Here is a 14,807-nt window from a genome sequence, read left to right as displayed (position 1 = left end):
CCCTTCTGACAAGACAGTTTTGAACCCACGAACCTTCCCAGGTGCATTTCATCAACTGCCCTCCTTTCAGGCACGACCGGCCCACCTGCCCACAGCACTGTGACGGAAGCTGTATCTCAAGGAGGCCTCCTCTCCGAAGAACATGGCCCGTGCTGGCTGAGGGTGTGAATGTGCCCCAGTGTGGCTGTCTGGCCTCTCTGAAGAACACGGCCCGTGCTGACTGAGGGTGTGAACGTGCCCCAGTATGGCTGTCTGGCCTCTCTGAAGAACACAGCCCGTGCTGACTGAGGGTGTGAACATGCCCCGGTGTGGCTGTCTGGTGCTGAGCTTCCCATCGAGCCCTGGGAATGTTGGAACTAGCCCAAAGCCCTGTAAGCAAGGTCTTAGGACACTGGGAGGCTCTGAAATCACAGATGTAAGTAAAAGATAAGAAACGCCAAGGCAAGGGCCAGGCGCCCCACACGTGGTGGGAGCTTTTGCAGGATGCTGGGCCCTTCCTCGGCAGGTGCGGTGCCTGGGTTGTGCTCCCACAGCCTGACTGCTGCCCCAGGTCACCGATGTAAATGACTCAGGACCTCCTGGAGAACAGGCTTCTGTGTAAAGTCATTATTTTGCTTCCTCACCAAATCCTGCCCCCGCAAAGCACAGTCCACAGAACTTAGTGGCTTGTTAAAGGTGCATCTGTTGCATCAAAGTCCTCAGCAGAAAGCCTGGCCCCTGCATTTTGTTCGGCTGCCTGCAGTGGCCAGAACAGGCTACATGTTGAGAGCAGGACCCTGGCTGCTGTGCCCTCGCACGGCTGGTGACTATAGGGGGGTGTGGACGTCAGGCAAGCACTGTTTGACTCCCAGCTGCTCCACTCCCCAGCTGAGCAGCCGTGGCTCTTGTGGCAGGAACTGCCAGATGCCCCCCAGCTTTCCTCCTGCTCCTGGGCACACGGTGGGGCTGTGTTGCCCTACCCCACTAGGTTCTGTGGCCCTGTGAGGTCATCCTCACAGCGGAGCACCCCACACAGATTCCCTGCCCTCTTCTTTTGAATTCAGCATCCGCAGTGGCCATGAGCAGAGCCAGACAGCAGAAGCTGGGCCCTGGACGACTCCATGGGAGAAACAGCCACAACAGGCATGTGGGGCTCTGATTCTAGGCCAGCCAGCTCTGCAGGGACACAGAAATCCACCCCAGGAGTGGCGAGCTGCCCTAGCAAAACCCCGAGCACATGGTGAGGATGGAATGCTGGGCAGCATGAGAGGAGACACATGGGGCTAGAGGAACGCGCAGCCCAGGAGCCGCAGAATCAGGCACAGCCGTGGCTTTTACCCACTCAGGCCACTGAGGTCCCAGGGTGGCAGCTCTGGGAAGCGGCTAGGAATGCAGGATGCCGGGGACGAGGCTGTTGCTTGCAGAACCCCACCGGGTGTTTCACAGAACGAGTGTGGCCAGATCCAGCCTATTTCCAGCAGGGCAGACACAGCTAGAGCCCCGATGGGCCCAGAGAAGCCACAGTGGCTGCAGAGAGAAGAGAGAAGCAGAAACGTGTCGTTAGCCTTCAGGCAACAGGAAGCAGCCCTGGTATGGTCACTGCACAAGGAACGGACTTGGTGAGCTGGTTTGGACGCTTTCGGTGCATTTGCAATCTGGCTTAAAGTCCTGAACCAACCCTCAGACCCTGCAGAAAGTGGGCTGTGCAGGCTGGGAAATGCTGAGAAGGAAGTCCTGAACCAACCCTCAGACCCTGCAGGAAGTGGGCTGTGCAGGCTGGGAAATGCTGAGAAGGAAGTCCTGAACCAACCCTCAGACCCTGCAGGAAGTGGGCTGTGCAGGCTGGGAAATGCTGAGAAGGAAGTCCTGAACCAACCCTCAGACCCTGCAGGAAGTGGGCTGTGCAGGCTGGGAAATGCTGAGAAGGAAGTCCTGAACCAACCCTCAGACCCTGCAGGAAGTGGGCTGTGCAGGCTGGGAAATGCTCAGAAGGTGACTCCCAACACGTGGCCTGGAAGTCATGGAGGATTCTGGACGGGAAGGCAGAGCCCAGAGCACCCCTCCTGGCCCCTCAGGGGAGCACGTCTGGGGCCTCATCAGGGACCTGCCTGCCGAGGCCAGGTCTGCACCGTTCCTGCCCAGAGGTCACAGTGTCGGAGGCTGCACAGCCACTGCAGCAACGACCCTTCATTTGGACTGCGCTTTTGTTGCAGGTGTCCTGTCTGCTGTTCTGCATTTGGTGGGACAGTGCTGAGGGTTTGGTGGGACAGTGCTGAGGGTAAGTGGAGGGCTTGTGCTCAGTGCACAGGCCTCTGTCCATGAGGATACTCTGTTGGGCCCACGTGGGGCAGAACCCAGGCAGATGCCCTGATCCTGAGCTAAAGTGGGGAGAGGAAGGCACTCTGGGCTGTCTCCTTTGGGAACAGCTAAGAGTATTTTCTATGAGGGAGGAACGATGAAAAGGCATCCCGTGACCAGAAGGACAGTCTCTAGCAGAAACCATCAATGATTTCCACACATCCGAGGCCTTGGCTCCCCGGTTGTGGCTGCACCCAGTTCTCAGTTGAGTGCAACCCCACGTGGCCACGCAGCTGAGCTTCAGGTAGGCTGTGAACGTCCAGCTCGGCTCAGGGCCCTGGAGGGGGCTGGGGCGCAGGGATTCAGCTCGGCCCAGGGCAGTGGAAGTGGCCGGGGCGCAGGGATTCAGCCGCCTTAGAGCGCACCAGACATTAGCCCCAGGCTGAGTGTTTTCCACAGAGAATGCTATTAACAGGATCCCAGCTTTTGCCTCTCTGAGGGATGGCATGAAGGAGCCCACAGCCTCGCTGCACCAGGTGGCCCTGGCAAGGTGCAGCTTTGGGCTGTTCCTGCCGAGGCGGAAGCCTTCTCGCCCTGGTTGAACGGCTCGCAGGGTGAGGAATCACCGCACCTGCCCCGTAAGAGCCGCTTGCAAGTTAAATGGGGTGAAACTTTGAAGGACCTGCTGCACTTTAGATCCAGAGTTGGTTGAACACAAATTTTGGTGAGCCAACCGTCCCTGCTGTGGGGTGCAGCATGCATGTGGACGACAGACTCACGGACACACACACACACGCTGGGGGAGCGTCGGCCCCACTCAGTGGTGACACGTGTGCTCACACCCCGTTGCTAGAGCCTCCAGGGACCCTGCTTGGGAAGCCAGTCATGACAGGTGAGCGTGAGGGTGCAGGGACGGGTTGCTGGGAGTCCCTGGACACATCCCGCAGGGTCCTCTGGCAGGTCGGGGCCGGGCCGGCTGGCCACTGCGTCCAGGTCGACCACAGCTGTGCCGGCTGCGGGTTGTGATCTGGGCTCCCAAGACCACCCATGTATGAGGGAGGACAGGTGGGGGCTGGGTGGGGCGTTGATGTAGGTGAACGCCCTAGACAGCCCCTCACACAGCCAGCCTTAGCTGTCACTATTGTTAGTGGTGCTGAGCCCTGCGGGGACTTTGGAGGGAAGCTCAGGCTGGTCCCAACGGCCCGGGCTTGGCGTGCGTCGTTACACCCAGATAAACCCGTGTGGGGGGCTCCATCACAAACTTAGACATCTGTTTTCTCTATGGACCTGACGTGACTCAAGGGAAACTCATAAGCTCGGATGTGCATTTCCTGGCTCTTTCCTGAGGCTGAGGGGCCTGTCCTTGGGGGGTTTCCTGAACAGAGGTCACCATGAAATGGTCACAGGGAGAGGCAGATGCGGCCATGCCCACTCCTGGTGAGGTACTTTTTTTTTTAGCTGAGTGGCTCCGGCAACCCCTTGAGTCCACGTCCGTGAGTGTCCAAAGCCTGGGACACCCCCAGGTGCGCTTTGAAGCCACGGGTGGCCAGGCTGCAGGAGGGAACTCCGACGGCCACCATGATCCCTTTCCCTCCTTCCTTCCCCAAAGGCACCAAGAGGGCAGCCACAGCCCCAGCTCCCAAGGTCCTTGCGGGACGCTGCCCTGTTACCTGATTCCTGTGACGAGAGAGGCTATAGAGCTGCAAAACTCCTAAGAGACAAAAAAGAACCTTTCCCTGATTTTCTGATGCTTGACCTGGGCTGCTCAGCGGGGCTTGGAAGTGCAGAGGCTTCCGGTCGCCATGGTCATCCCGCGTGGGACTCAGTGTCACAGCGGCCCCTCTCATACCCGGGACCAGCTGAGTGGGTGCCCACGGCAGCCCCCCACCCATCGTCGGGGCTGGTCAGGCTGCTCTGCCAGCTGTCCTTCTGCGCACACAGTGGGCACCTACTACATGCCTGGCACTGTGCTTAGAGCTGGAGTGAGCCGCAAACAAACCTGCTATTGAAGGTGCCCGCCTGACGGGGCCGCTATGAACATGGGTGTGCAGACGTATCCTCGAGACCCTGTTCAGTGTTTTGGGTGTACGCCCAGGAGACGAATTGCTAGATCCTGTGGCAATTCTATGTTTACTTGTTTGAGGAGCTTCCACGGTAGCTGCACCATTTCACATTCCCGCCAACAGTGCACGAGGGTTCCAAGCGCTCCACGACGCTCGCTCGTTGCCTTTGTGTTTTGTTTCTATAGCAGCCATCCGAACGGGTGAGGTGAGCACCGCTTCATGGGTTTATCAGCTACTTGTGTGTCTTCTTTGGATAAATGTTGATTCAAGTCCTTTGGCCATTTTTGAATCAGGTTTTTTTTTGTTTTTTTGTTTTTTTTGAGTTTTAGGAGTTCTCTATAGATTCTGGTTTTTAACCCCTTACGAGATGCATGATTTGTAAATATTTTCCCCATTGTGTGCACTGCCGTTTTACTCTTAATGTCATTTGATGGACGAAATGTTTTTGTTTCCGCGCAGTCCCGCTGTCTACTTTTTCTGTTGTCGCCTGGGCCTTTGGTGTCACCTTCAAGAAGTCACTGCCAAATCCAACATCGTGGCAGTTTTCACTGTGTTTCCTTATGAGAGGTTTAGGTCTGACATTTAGGTCTTTGATGTACTTTGCATATATTTTTGTCAGCTGTAAAGTAGGGGCCAATTTCATTCCTTTGCGTGTGGATGTCCTGTTTCCCAGCACCATCGGTGGAAGTGGCTGTCTTTTCCCATTGAGGGGTCCTGGCATCCTGGCACCTGTGCCAAAGCCCATTGGACCTTGAGTGTGAGGGTTTATTTCTGGGTCCTTGCCTCTGTTGCCTTGGTCCATACACCACCTTTATATCAGGACCATGATGCTTTCATTCCTGTGGCTTGGCAGTAAAATTTTGAATCAGGAAACTTGAGTCTCCAGCTTCGTTCTTTTTAGGATTGTTTTGGGTAATCAGGAACCCTTGAGTTTCCATGTGAATTTAGGGTGGGTTTTTCTGTTTCTCTGAGAAACATCCTTGAGATTCTCCCAGGAAGATATATTGTTTTGAGGGCTTTAAAACTCCCTATAAATATTGCTGTACTTTGGGGGCCCTTTTCTTCCCACACTGTGTTTTTGAGATTTACCCACGCTGTTGTGAGTACCTTGCTGAATGCAGCACATACTACATCATACAAGTGCATCCTGATCCATTTCCCCGGACGGACGTGTTCATTTTTTGTTATAGCAACGCTGCAATACGCGTTTTTAGCTGTGCCTCCTTGTGCTTGAATGTGAGGGGTTTTCTAAGGTGTGAACCTCAGAACAGAGTCGCCCAGGCCACAGGGTGTGCACAGCCTCCGTCTGTCCTGGGCGCCGCACGCTGGCTCCACGCTGGTTTCCACACTGGTTTCCGCCTGTCCTGGGTGGCCCCACACTGGTTTCCACACTGGTTTCCACACTGGTTTCCATCTGTCCTGGGCGGCCCCGCGCTGGCTCCACACTGGTTTCCACACTGGTTTCCATCTGTCCTGGGCGGCTCCACACTGGTTTCCTTCGTGGCCCCGCGCGGGCTCCACACTGGTTGTGCGTTTCTCAGGCCACCAGCAACGTCCAAGAGCTCTGGCCGATCTGCCTCCCTCCCTGCGTCTCAGCATCTTTGTCTGGTGCTGCTGATGGTTTTGGCTAAACGGCTCTTTGCTGTGGGGCATCCTGTGCACTGTGGGGTATTGAGCCGCATCCGTGGTCTCCACCCACAGATGACAACGACACTCCCAGCTATGAAACCGGAAATGACTCCACACATTGCCAAATGTCCCCCAGGGCAAAGTCACCCACTTGGGTGTTATGTTACCCACTGATGATCTGAATTTTTGTCCATTTCACCTGTCTGAGTTTGTGTGTCTCTGAGCACTGGTGAGACTGAGCGTGTCCGTGGCTTGTGGCCACTCCTGCTTCCTGTTTGTGAATTTTATGTTCATAACGTCTGCCCCTTTCTTTGGGTTTTTCACTTTATTCTTATTATTTTGTATATTCCTTAAGTATTCTGGATACTTACCTTTTGTTATTCTATTCTAGTAGTCACTGTCCCCAAAACAATGTTCATAAATTTGTTCTTTTAAAGATGAGAAATAAAAAACATTGAATTTTAGAGCTGCATACATTTTTTTAAAACATGGGCTTTAAGAACCTTTGGTCTATTTGATCTTTCACTTTCTTTTCATCTGAAATAAGAAAAGATCATTTTTAAACATTTCTTGCAGCCTTGGCATTCTTTTTTTTTTATTTATTGCTAATTAGAAATTGTCAGCAAGACTGGATGAAATCAACAATAGTTTTGAGAAAAACTATCTCAAAAGCAGATGTTATCAAGATAAACACGACACACAATAGAAAAATGAGACCCCGGGACAAATCACTACAACATCAAAATTCAAGACTGAGGAAAAGTAACAGCCTCCCTTATTCATTTATCCCACGAAGTTTTCCTCTCCTCAGCACAAAGGTTTCAGTGGGACTCGCAGCCCTGCCAGTGGGAGAGTAGAGCCTGTGTCCTGGGGAAGCAGAGACGCAGCTCGAGTCTATTCTGGCTGCGGAGCTGTAGGAGTTCTAACCAGCGTAGGATGTCTGACCCAGCCCTGGAAGGACAGGAAGCACCTTTGGGAAAAGAAGAGGGTTTGCGTTCCAGAGCGGAGAATGGGCTTTAAATCTTCCTCTAGAAACAAGTACAGCATTGACTGAGCAAAGGCATGGGGAGGGGGTGGGGGGGCGGCACCTGCAAACCTTCACATCACCCCACGAGGTCATCCTAGAAAATTAGTCAGTGCCGTTAAACATGGCAGTTCTTGGGAAGCTGAGAACGTTCCAGAGACGATGGTGTGGACGGCTGCACCAGTGTGAAGCGCTCAGTGCCGCTGAACAGCACCCTGAAAAAGGGCTCTGGTGGTAAATTTTATGTTGTGTATTTTTTACCACGATGTAAACAAACAAACAAAAAACTCCTGGCATTGCCCCCACTCCCTGGCAGTGTCTATTGTGGGAGGAGAGACCGAAATTCCCAGGACACACCCAGGCCTCGAGACTTCTCACCCAATCCGTCACCACTTCCTGGTGCAGACATCGGACTGTTAAGGCCCCTCCACTTCCCGCTCAGGTTACAGACTCCAGGGCACATCCCCCCATCCTCACCCGCCTGCATGACCAGGCTGCCCCCTGCCCCGCACACCTCTCTCTGAGTAGCCTCCTGTCTTCACTCTGGTAGCTGAGTCACCTTCACCACCTCACTGGGGCTGGAGTAGCCAACTCCTGACACTTTCACACTCACAGAGGTAGAGCAGGGGCACAGGGGCCGGGCACCACCAGTGTGTGGGCAGCACCCAGGCAGTAAACACAGCAGAGGATGGCCCAGGCACCCCTGTTCTCCTCCCAGAGCCAGGCTTCAGGCCATGTCCAGCGGGGGTGGGTGTGAGTCACCTCTGCCTCATGTGGTTGCTCATAGGAGGGTGTGAGTCAGCTCTGTCCATGTGGGTGATGGGTGGTCATGGAAGGGTGTGAGTCAGCTCTGCCTCATGTGGGTGCTCATGGGAGGGGGTGAGTCAGCTCTGCCTCAATGTGGGTGCTCATGGGAGGGTGTGAGTCAGCTCTGTCTTTTTGGGTGATCACGGGAGTGTGTGAGTCAGCTCTGTCTGTGTGGGTGCTCACAGGAGGGTGTGAGTCAGCTCTGTCCATGTGTGTGGTCACGGGAGGGTGTGAGTCAGCTCTGTCTGTGTGGGTGCTCACAGGAGGGTGTGCGTCAGCTCTGTCTGTGTGGGTGCTCACAGGAGGGTGTGTGTCAGCTCTGTCTGTGTGGGTGCTCACAGGAGGGTGTGAGTCAGCTCTGCCTCAATGTGGGTGCTCGTGGGAGGGTGTGCGTCAGCTCTGTCTGTGTGGGTGGTCACAGGAGGGTGTGAGTCAGCTCTGTGTGGGCGCTCACAGGAGGGTGTGCGTCAGCTCTGTCTGTGTGGGTGGTCACAGGAGGGTGTGAGTCAGCTCTGTGTGGGTGGTCAAAGGAGGGTGTGAGTCAGCTCTGTCTATGTGGGTGCTCACAGGAGGGTGTGCGTCAGCTCTGTGTGGGTGCTCACAGGAGGGTGTGAGTCAGCTCTGTCTGTGTGGGTACTCACAGGAGGGTGTAAGTCAGCTCTATGTGGGTGATCACAGGAGGGTGTGAGTCAGCTCTGGGTGATCACAGGAGGGTGTGAGTCAGCTCTGTCTATCTGGGTGATCACAGGAGGGTGTGAGTCAGCTCTGTCTATCTGGGTGCTCACAGGAGGGTGTGAGTCAGCTCTGTCCGTGTGGGTGGTCATGGGAGGGTGTGAGTCAGCTCTGTCCATGTGGGTGATCACGGGAGGGTGTGAGTCAGCTCTGTCCGTGTGGGTGAGCACGGGAGGGTGTGAGTCAGCTCTGTCCGTGTGGGTGGTCACGGGAGGGTGTGAGTCAGCTCTGTCCGTGTGGGTGATCATGGGAGGGTGTGAGTCAGCTCTGTCTGTGTGGGTGCTCACGGGAGGGTGTGAGTCAGCTCTGTCTATGTGGGTGATCACGGGAGGGTGTGAGTCAGCTCTGTCTGTGTGGGTGCTCACGGGAGGGTGTGAGTCAGCTCTGTCTGTGTGGGTGCTCACAGGAGGGTGTGAGTCAGCTCTGTCTATGTGGGTGATCACGGGAGGGTGTGAGTCAGCTCTGCCTCATGTGGGTGCTCATGGGAGGGGGTGAGTCAGCTCTGCCTCAATGTGGGTGCTCGTGGGAGGGTGTGAGTCAGCTCTGTCTGGGTGGTCATGGGAGGGTGTGAGTCAGCTCTGTCTGTGTGGGTGATCACGGGAGGGTGTGAGTCAGCTCTGTCTGTGTGGGTGCTCACGGGAGGGTGTGAGTCAGCTCTGTCTGTGTGGGTGGTCACAGGAGGGTGTGAGTCAGCTCTGTCCATGTGTGTGGTCACGGGAGGGTGTGAGTCAGCTCTGTCTATGTGGGTGCTCACAGGAGGGTGTGCGTCAGCTCTGTCTGTTTGGGTGCTCACAGGAGGGTGTGCGTCAGCTCTGTCTGTGTGGGTGCTCACAGGAGGGTGTGAGTCAGCTCTGTCTGTGTGGGTGCTCATGGGAGGGGGTGAGTCAGCTCTGCCTCAATGTGGGTGCTCGTGGGAGGGTGTGAGTCAGCTCTGTCTGGGTGGTCACGGGAGGGTGTGAGTCAGCTCTGTCTGTGTGGGTGCTCACAGGAGGGTGTGAGTCAGCTCTGTCTGTGTGGGTGCTCACGGGAGGGTGTGAGTCAGCTCTGTCCGTGTGGGTGGTCACAGGAGGGTGTGAGTCAGCTGTATCTCGTGTACTTGGTCATCTGTGTGTCCCACCTGCATCCTGGGGTAGCCTGTCGGCCGTTTTTGTTGCCACTATAAAGCCCTCAGTGTGGCTACGAAGGGGGTGCTGGGTGGGACCATATGATGACGTGTGCTCAGTTTGGTATGTGTGGTCATCATGTGACTGGGCTCACGGAAAGGAGCTTGTCCCTAATGATTTCCAACCTTCGGACTGCGTCCCGGCCTGGCCTGTAGTCCTGCTGTCTGGGTTTCCATGGCCCCGAGAGCCCTTCTGAGCAAAGGATGCTGATAGATTCAAGCCAGTTTGGTGGGTGCTGGGCCCTCCCTCCCATCTCCTTCAGTCTTTATGTTGACCTTGAGCTGGGGTGGTCCTGGGACCCCGAGGTTCGTGAGGGGAAGGGCTTGCAGGAGGGCACACAGGAGGGGAGCTGGGAGAGGGGGCTTGTTTGCCTCAGCATTGGGGGAGCCGAGGAAACGTTCATGAAAGGTTCTGAAAGGGAAGCAGGAAGGATTTTCACCCCAGGGCTGCAGCTTCAGGGACTGTGTGAGGGTATGGGTGCGGATGAGGGGAAGGCCCACAGGGCGTTACTCCCGTCTCATCGTCCTCCTCTGGCTTTGCTTTATGTTGCGCAGTCGCATCCTGAGGCTGACTTCAGAATGTTAAGAAAGGCAGCCCTGAGCCTTTGATCACCCCAGGAGTTCCAGAAGGCACCAGCGAGTCCTCTCGGGTCCCACGCCCCTCCCAGCCCCTTGGGGTCACCCTGATGGGCCTGGCCAGGGTCACCAGCTGCCTGGGGACTGGGGAGCAGCCACATGCCCTCTGCAGGGGAGTGGTTGCCAGGAAGGTGCAGGCGGAGGCCCTGCTCTCCATCACCGCGGTCCTGTTTATAAGATCGTCACTCTCAAGAGGCCGAAAGTTATGACCAAACTTCAAGAGAAACTCCCAGTAAAGTAGTATTTCCACAGCAGACAGTTGGGATGCAGGTCCACCCACAGCCAGCTGTGAGCTGACACAGGGGCCCTGGCCAGGGTTCCACCCTGCTCTGCCTGCCTGGGGCCCTGGCTAGCCTGCAGATAACATCAAGTAGTTTCGTAATTTCCACACACAGCACTTCCAGAGCCTCATAATGAACCATCTAGAAAGTCTCAAGACCCCATGTTGCTTCCTCGTGGCACCTGCTTTCCTTCCTCTGTGGTCTCGGGCAGGGACAGAGAGAGGGCCGTTTAGATGAGAGTGGAAGGGAGGGGCCGCTGGCTTCTCACTCCTCAGGAAGGCGCCCCTGCTGCTGCCCCTTGAGCTGGGAGTGACTGGCACTGTGGTCTCAGCACGTTCAGGTCCCCCCTGGCCCCTGTGTTCGCTGCTGGGCCTCCCCTTCCCGAGGGGACTAGGGGAGGCAGCTGGGATCTGCCCAGAGCTTGGTCCTCACCCTCCTGTTCCTGGGCTCCCCAGCTTGTCAGACCCTCGCTGTCTCTTTGCTATGACCACACAGTTGGATGGAGGCTTCTCCAAGGAAAAGGCAGAGACCAGGGGCCAGCAACTCCCCTGCGGCTGAACATGGAACTCTCAGGCCAAGAGGAGCCCTGGGGGGAGCAACAGCCCTGTGGCCTTGCTGTCGGGTTCAGGTGGTGCAGGGAGGCACCCCGGGCCTCCGTGAAGGCCAGTGAAATGGACAGGACAAGGTGCTTGGCCTGCGGCTGGAGAGCCATCTTCTTACCCCCTGGCCACGTGGCTCTGGGAAGGCACTGACACTTTGTAAAACTTGCCTGGTGTGGAAAATGATGGCGGTCATATGTAGTACCTTAGAAGGCTGTGCTGGGAGTTAACGATATAACATAGCGCGAATGCCTGACCCCTGGGAGAGGTGCAGTGAGAGTTTGTTGAAGTTGGCATGTGAAGTCGAGGCTCTCAGTGAGGTGCAGACTTTTCCTGTCCAGGAATGGGAGACAAGGAGCTGTCATTCACTCAAGCCCTTCGTCTGCCAGCCCCGGGCGTGTTATTACACCCCTTTTCAATCCTGTAAGGTAAGTATTCTTATCTCCAACTTCCAGGTGGGAAGTCTGAAGCTCAGAGAGCCTGGGCCAATGGTACAGGTCACACAGCACATCAGCGGCTACATGTGAGCTCAGACCTGGGTCTGCTGCTGTCTGTCTTCCCAATATCCATGACCTTAACCGGTGCAGGTGTCCAGGCATACGTCCATCCCCGTCCTGCTGGAGCCCAGAGCACAGAAGCCTGGCCCTCCGAGGAGACAGAAGGGAGTGTCGGGCACCACGATGAGAGCTTGGTGAGTACCAGGCCAAGCTGCGCTTTCCTCCTCCACAGTACAGCTGGGGTTGGGGTTCCAGAGGGTCCCAGCTGGCCCTGGAAGGTACCTTACTCTAGACAAGAATGAGCAGGTTCCAACCACCAGCATTTCCTTAGCTCTTCCTGGACAGCCTCCGAGATTAAGAGACCAAAAACTCCATGATGTGATGTAAGTCAGCAAATATAAAAAACAAAATCTTCACTCTGCAACTGAGAGACAGGACAGGAGTCCAGGGTCTCAGGATGAGGATGGCATCACGATGAGAGACAGACACCAGCTGGAACACCCTCTAGGCAGGCCACCCTCTAGGCAGGCCATCCTCTGGGCAGGCCGTCAGCTACAGTTCCATGTTTAGGAGGACCTTGACAAGGTCATTCATAATAAAATTATTCCCCAGCAGAGCATCACTTCTCGGAGGGAACTGTGTTTCTGAAGTGTGTTCAGTTTTTGTCCCGGGGAGCTCTGTCTGGTGCTCACCTTTGTACCTGCAGCAGGTGCACTAGGCACCATGTTATTTGTGTCTCAGAGCTGAGTTCATGTGCATTTCTTCACCTAAGAACCCACTCAGAACAACCCCACCCCAGCTCCTGCAGACCCGGGAGAGGCTCGGACGTGGCTCAGGAGACAAGTAGGGTCTTCAGAGCAGCCCCCCGGTCACTCCCTTTCAAGCCATGAGTGCCCAGGTCCTCAATATTTGGCTCTGAGTAGAATTGTCAGAGAATGGGATTTTCTTAACCATCACAATTTCCAAGTAGACTCAGGCCTAACTCCCAGCAATTTGTACGTCAAACTCTGCAGACAATTCTGTGCTGTCTATTTTCGCTCATCTTTAAAACAGCCACAAAATATGCAGCTTCCTTTCCCTGAAAAAATGGCAAAGAAAATTCAACACAGAAGGCCAGGGAGGGTGTGTGGAAACGATTCACATGTTCTAAAGATTTATATGTGTAGAAGAAAGCTGTGAAGTATGAAGTACATTTTCTATTGTAGAATGGATGAAAATGGAATAAAAATAATATCCTTTGCTAGGCAGAATAAATATCTTCTTTAAACAATTTTACGGCATGAAGAAATCTGGATCAGTTTATTAAATGGGACTTCTGCCACAAAGCTTGGAAGAATCACGTCATCTTAGCCCAAGGTGAAAACTATGTTGCGTAACAAAGAACATCACTGCGCTCCACACATACATCATCCCCCGGCGAGGCGGGACACAAGCCAACGACGGAACACTTGAGACAGGCCTACAACTGCGCACGGTTCAGAAGCAGGTTTAAGCCATACTTGCTGCAGTGAGACTACATTTCTGTCTAAAGAAGATGTGTGAGTTCCGTCCTTTGTTATTATTTTGAATGTCTTAAGATATAATTTGCTTGCCATAAAATTCACTTATTTAAAGTGTGTAATTCAACAGCTTTTAGTATATTCAGAGTTGTACAATCATCACTACGATGAATGTGAGAGCACTTGTCTTACCCCCAAGACACCCCGTGCTCTTTAGATCTCACCATGCACCCAGACCCGGTACCCTCAGCCCCAGCAACCCCTAATCTTCTTCCTGTCTCTGTAGATTTGTCCACTTCTCTGGACGTGTCCTGTAGACAGGCACGACACTACGTGGCCTCCTGTGTCCAGCTTCTTTCACTCAGCGTCATGGTTTCAGGGCTTATTCCTGCTGCAGCATAAACCACTGCTTTCCTTTTTGTGGCTACTATTCCATTGTTTGAGTAGATCATGCTTTATTTATCCATTCATCGGATAGGAAGCATTTGGGTTGTTTCTGCTTTTGGGTGATTGTGAATGACTCTGATATGGTTCGGATTTGTGTCCCCACCCAAATCTCATGTAGAATTGTAATCTCCGATGTTGGAGGAGGGGGCTGGTGGGAGTGATTGGATCATGGGCGTGGAATCCACCTCGCTGTTCTTGTGGCAGTGAGTTCTCAGGAAGCCTGAGTGTTTAAAAGTGTGTAGGCCAGGTGCGGTGGCTCACGCCTGTAATCCCAGGACTTTGGGTGGCCGAGGCAGGCGGATCACGAGGTCAGGAGATCAAGACCATCCTGGCTAACACGGTGAAACCCCGTCTCTACTAAAAATACAAAAAATTAGCCAGGCGTGATGGCGGGCACCTGTAGTCCCAGCTACTCTGGAGGCTGAGGCAGGAGAATGGCATGAACCCGGGAGGCAGAGCTTGCAGTGAGCCGAGATCGTGCCACTGCAGTCCGGCCTGGGTGACAGTGCGAGACTCTGTCTCAAACAAAATAAAAATAAAAATAAAAATAAAAAATATAAAAAAATAAAAGTGTGTAGCACCTCCCCCTTTACTCTCTTCCTCCTGCTCCAGCCATGCAAGACATGCCTGCTTCCCCTTCACCTTCTGCCAGGATTGTAAGTTTCCTGAGACCTCCCCAGCCATGCTTCCTGTACAGCCTGCAGAACTGTGAGCGAATTGAACATCTTTTCTTTAGAAATTACCTGGTCTCAGGTAGTTCTTTATAGCAGTTTAAGAAAGGACTGATACAGAGTGTGCTGTGAGCAATCACGTACAAGCTTTGGCGTGAATGTGTTTTTGTTTCTCTTGGGTCTGTGCCTAGGAGTAGAACTGCAGGTTCGTGTGGTGACTCTGTGTTCACCTTTTTGGGAAATTGCTGGACTGTGTTCCACATGGTTGCACCATCTCACATCCTTATCGGGAAAGTATGCATTTCCTTGGTTCCTCATCTCAGTGGTTCCGACGTCTTCACGTCCTCTCCAATCTTGACATCATCTATCTTTCTCATCTAGCCATCCTCACGGGTTTGAGGTGATGTCTCATTGTGGTTTCGATTTGCATTTTCTTGGTGGATAATGTAGTTGAACATCTTTGCGTGTGCTCATTGGCCATTT

The sequence above is a fragment of the Gorilla gorilla genome, chromosome 7 (assembly GCF_029281585.2).
Source record: "Gorilla gorilla gorilla isolate KB3781 chromosome 7, NHGRI_mGorGor1-v2.1_pri, whole genome shotgun sequence".
NCBI lineage: Eukaryota > Metazoa > Chordata > Mammalia > Primates > Hominidae > Gorilla > Gorilla gorilla.
The sequence above is the reverse complement of the archived record's forward strand: the minus strand, read 5'-3'. Positions refer to the sequence as shown.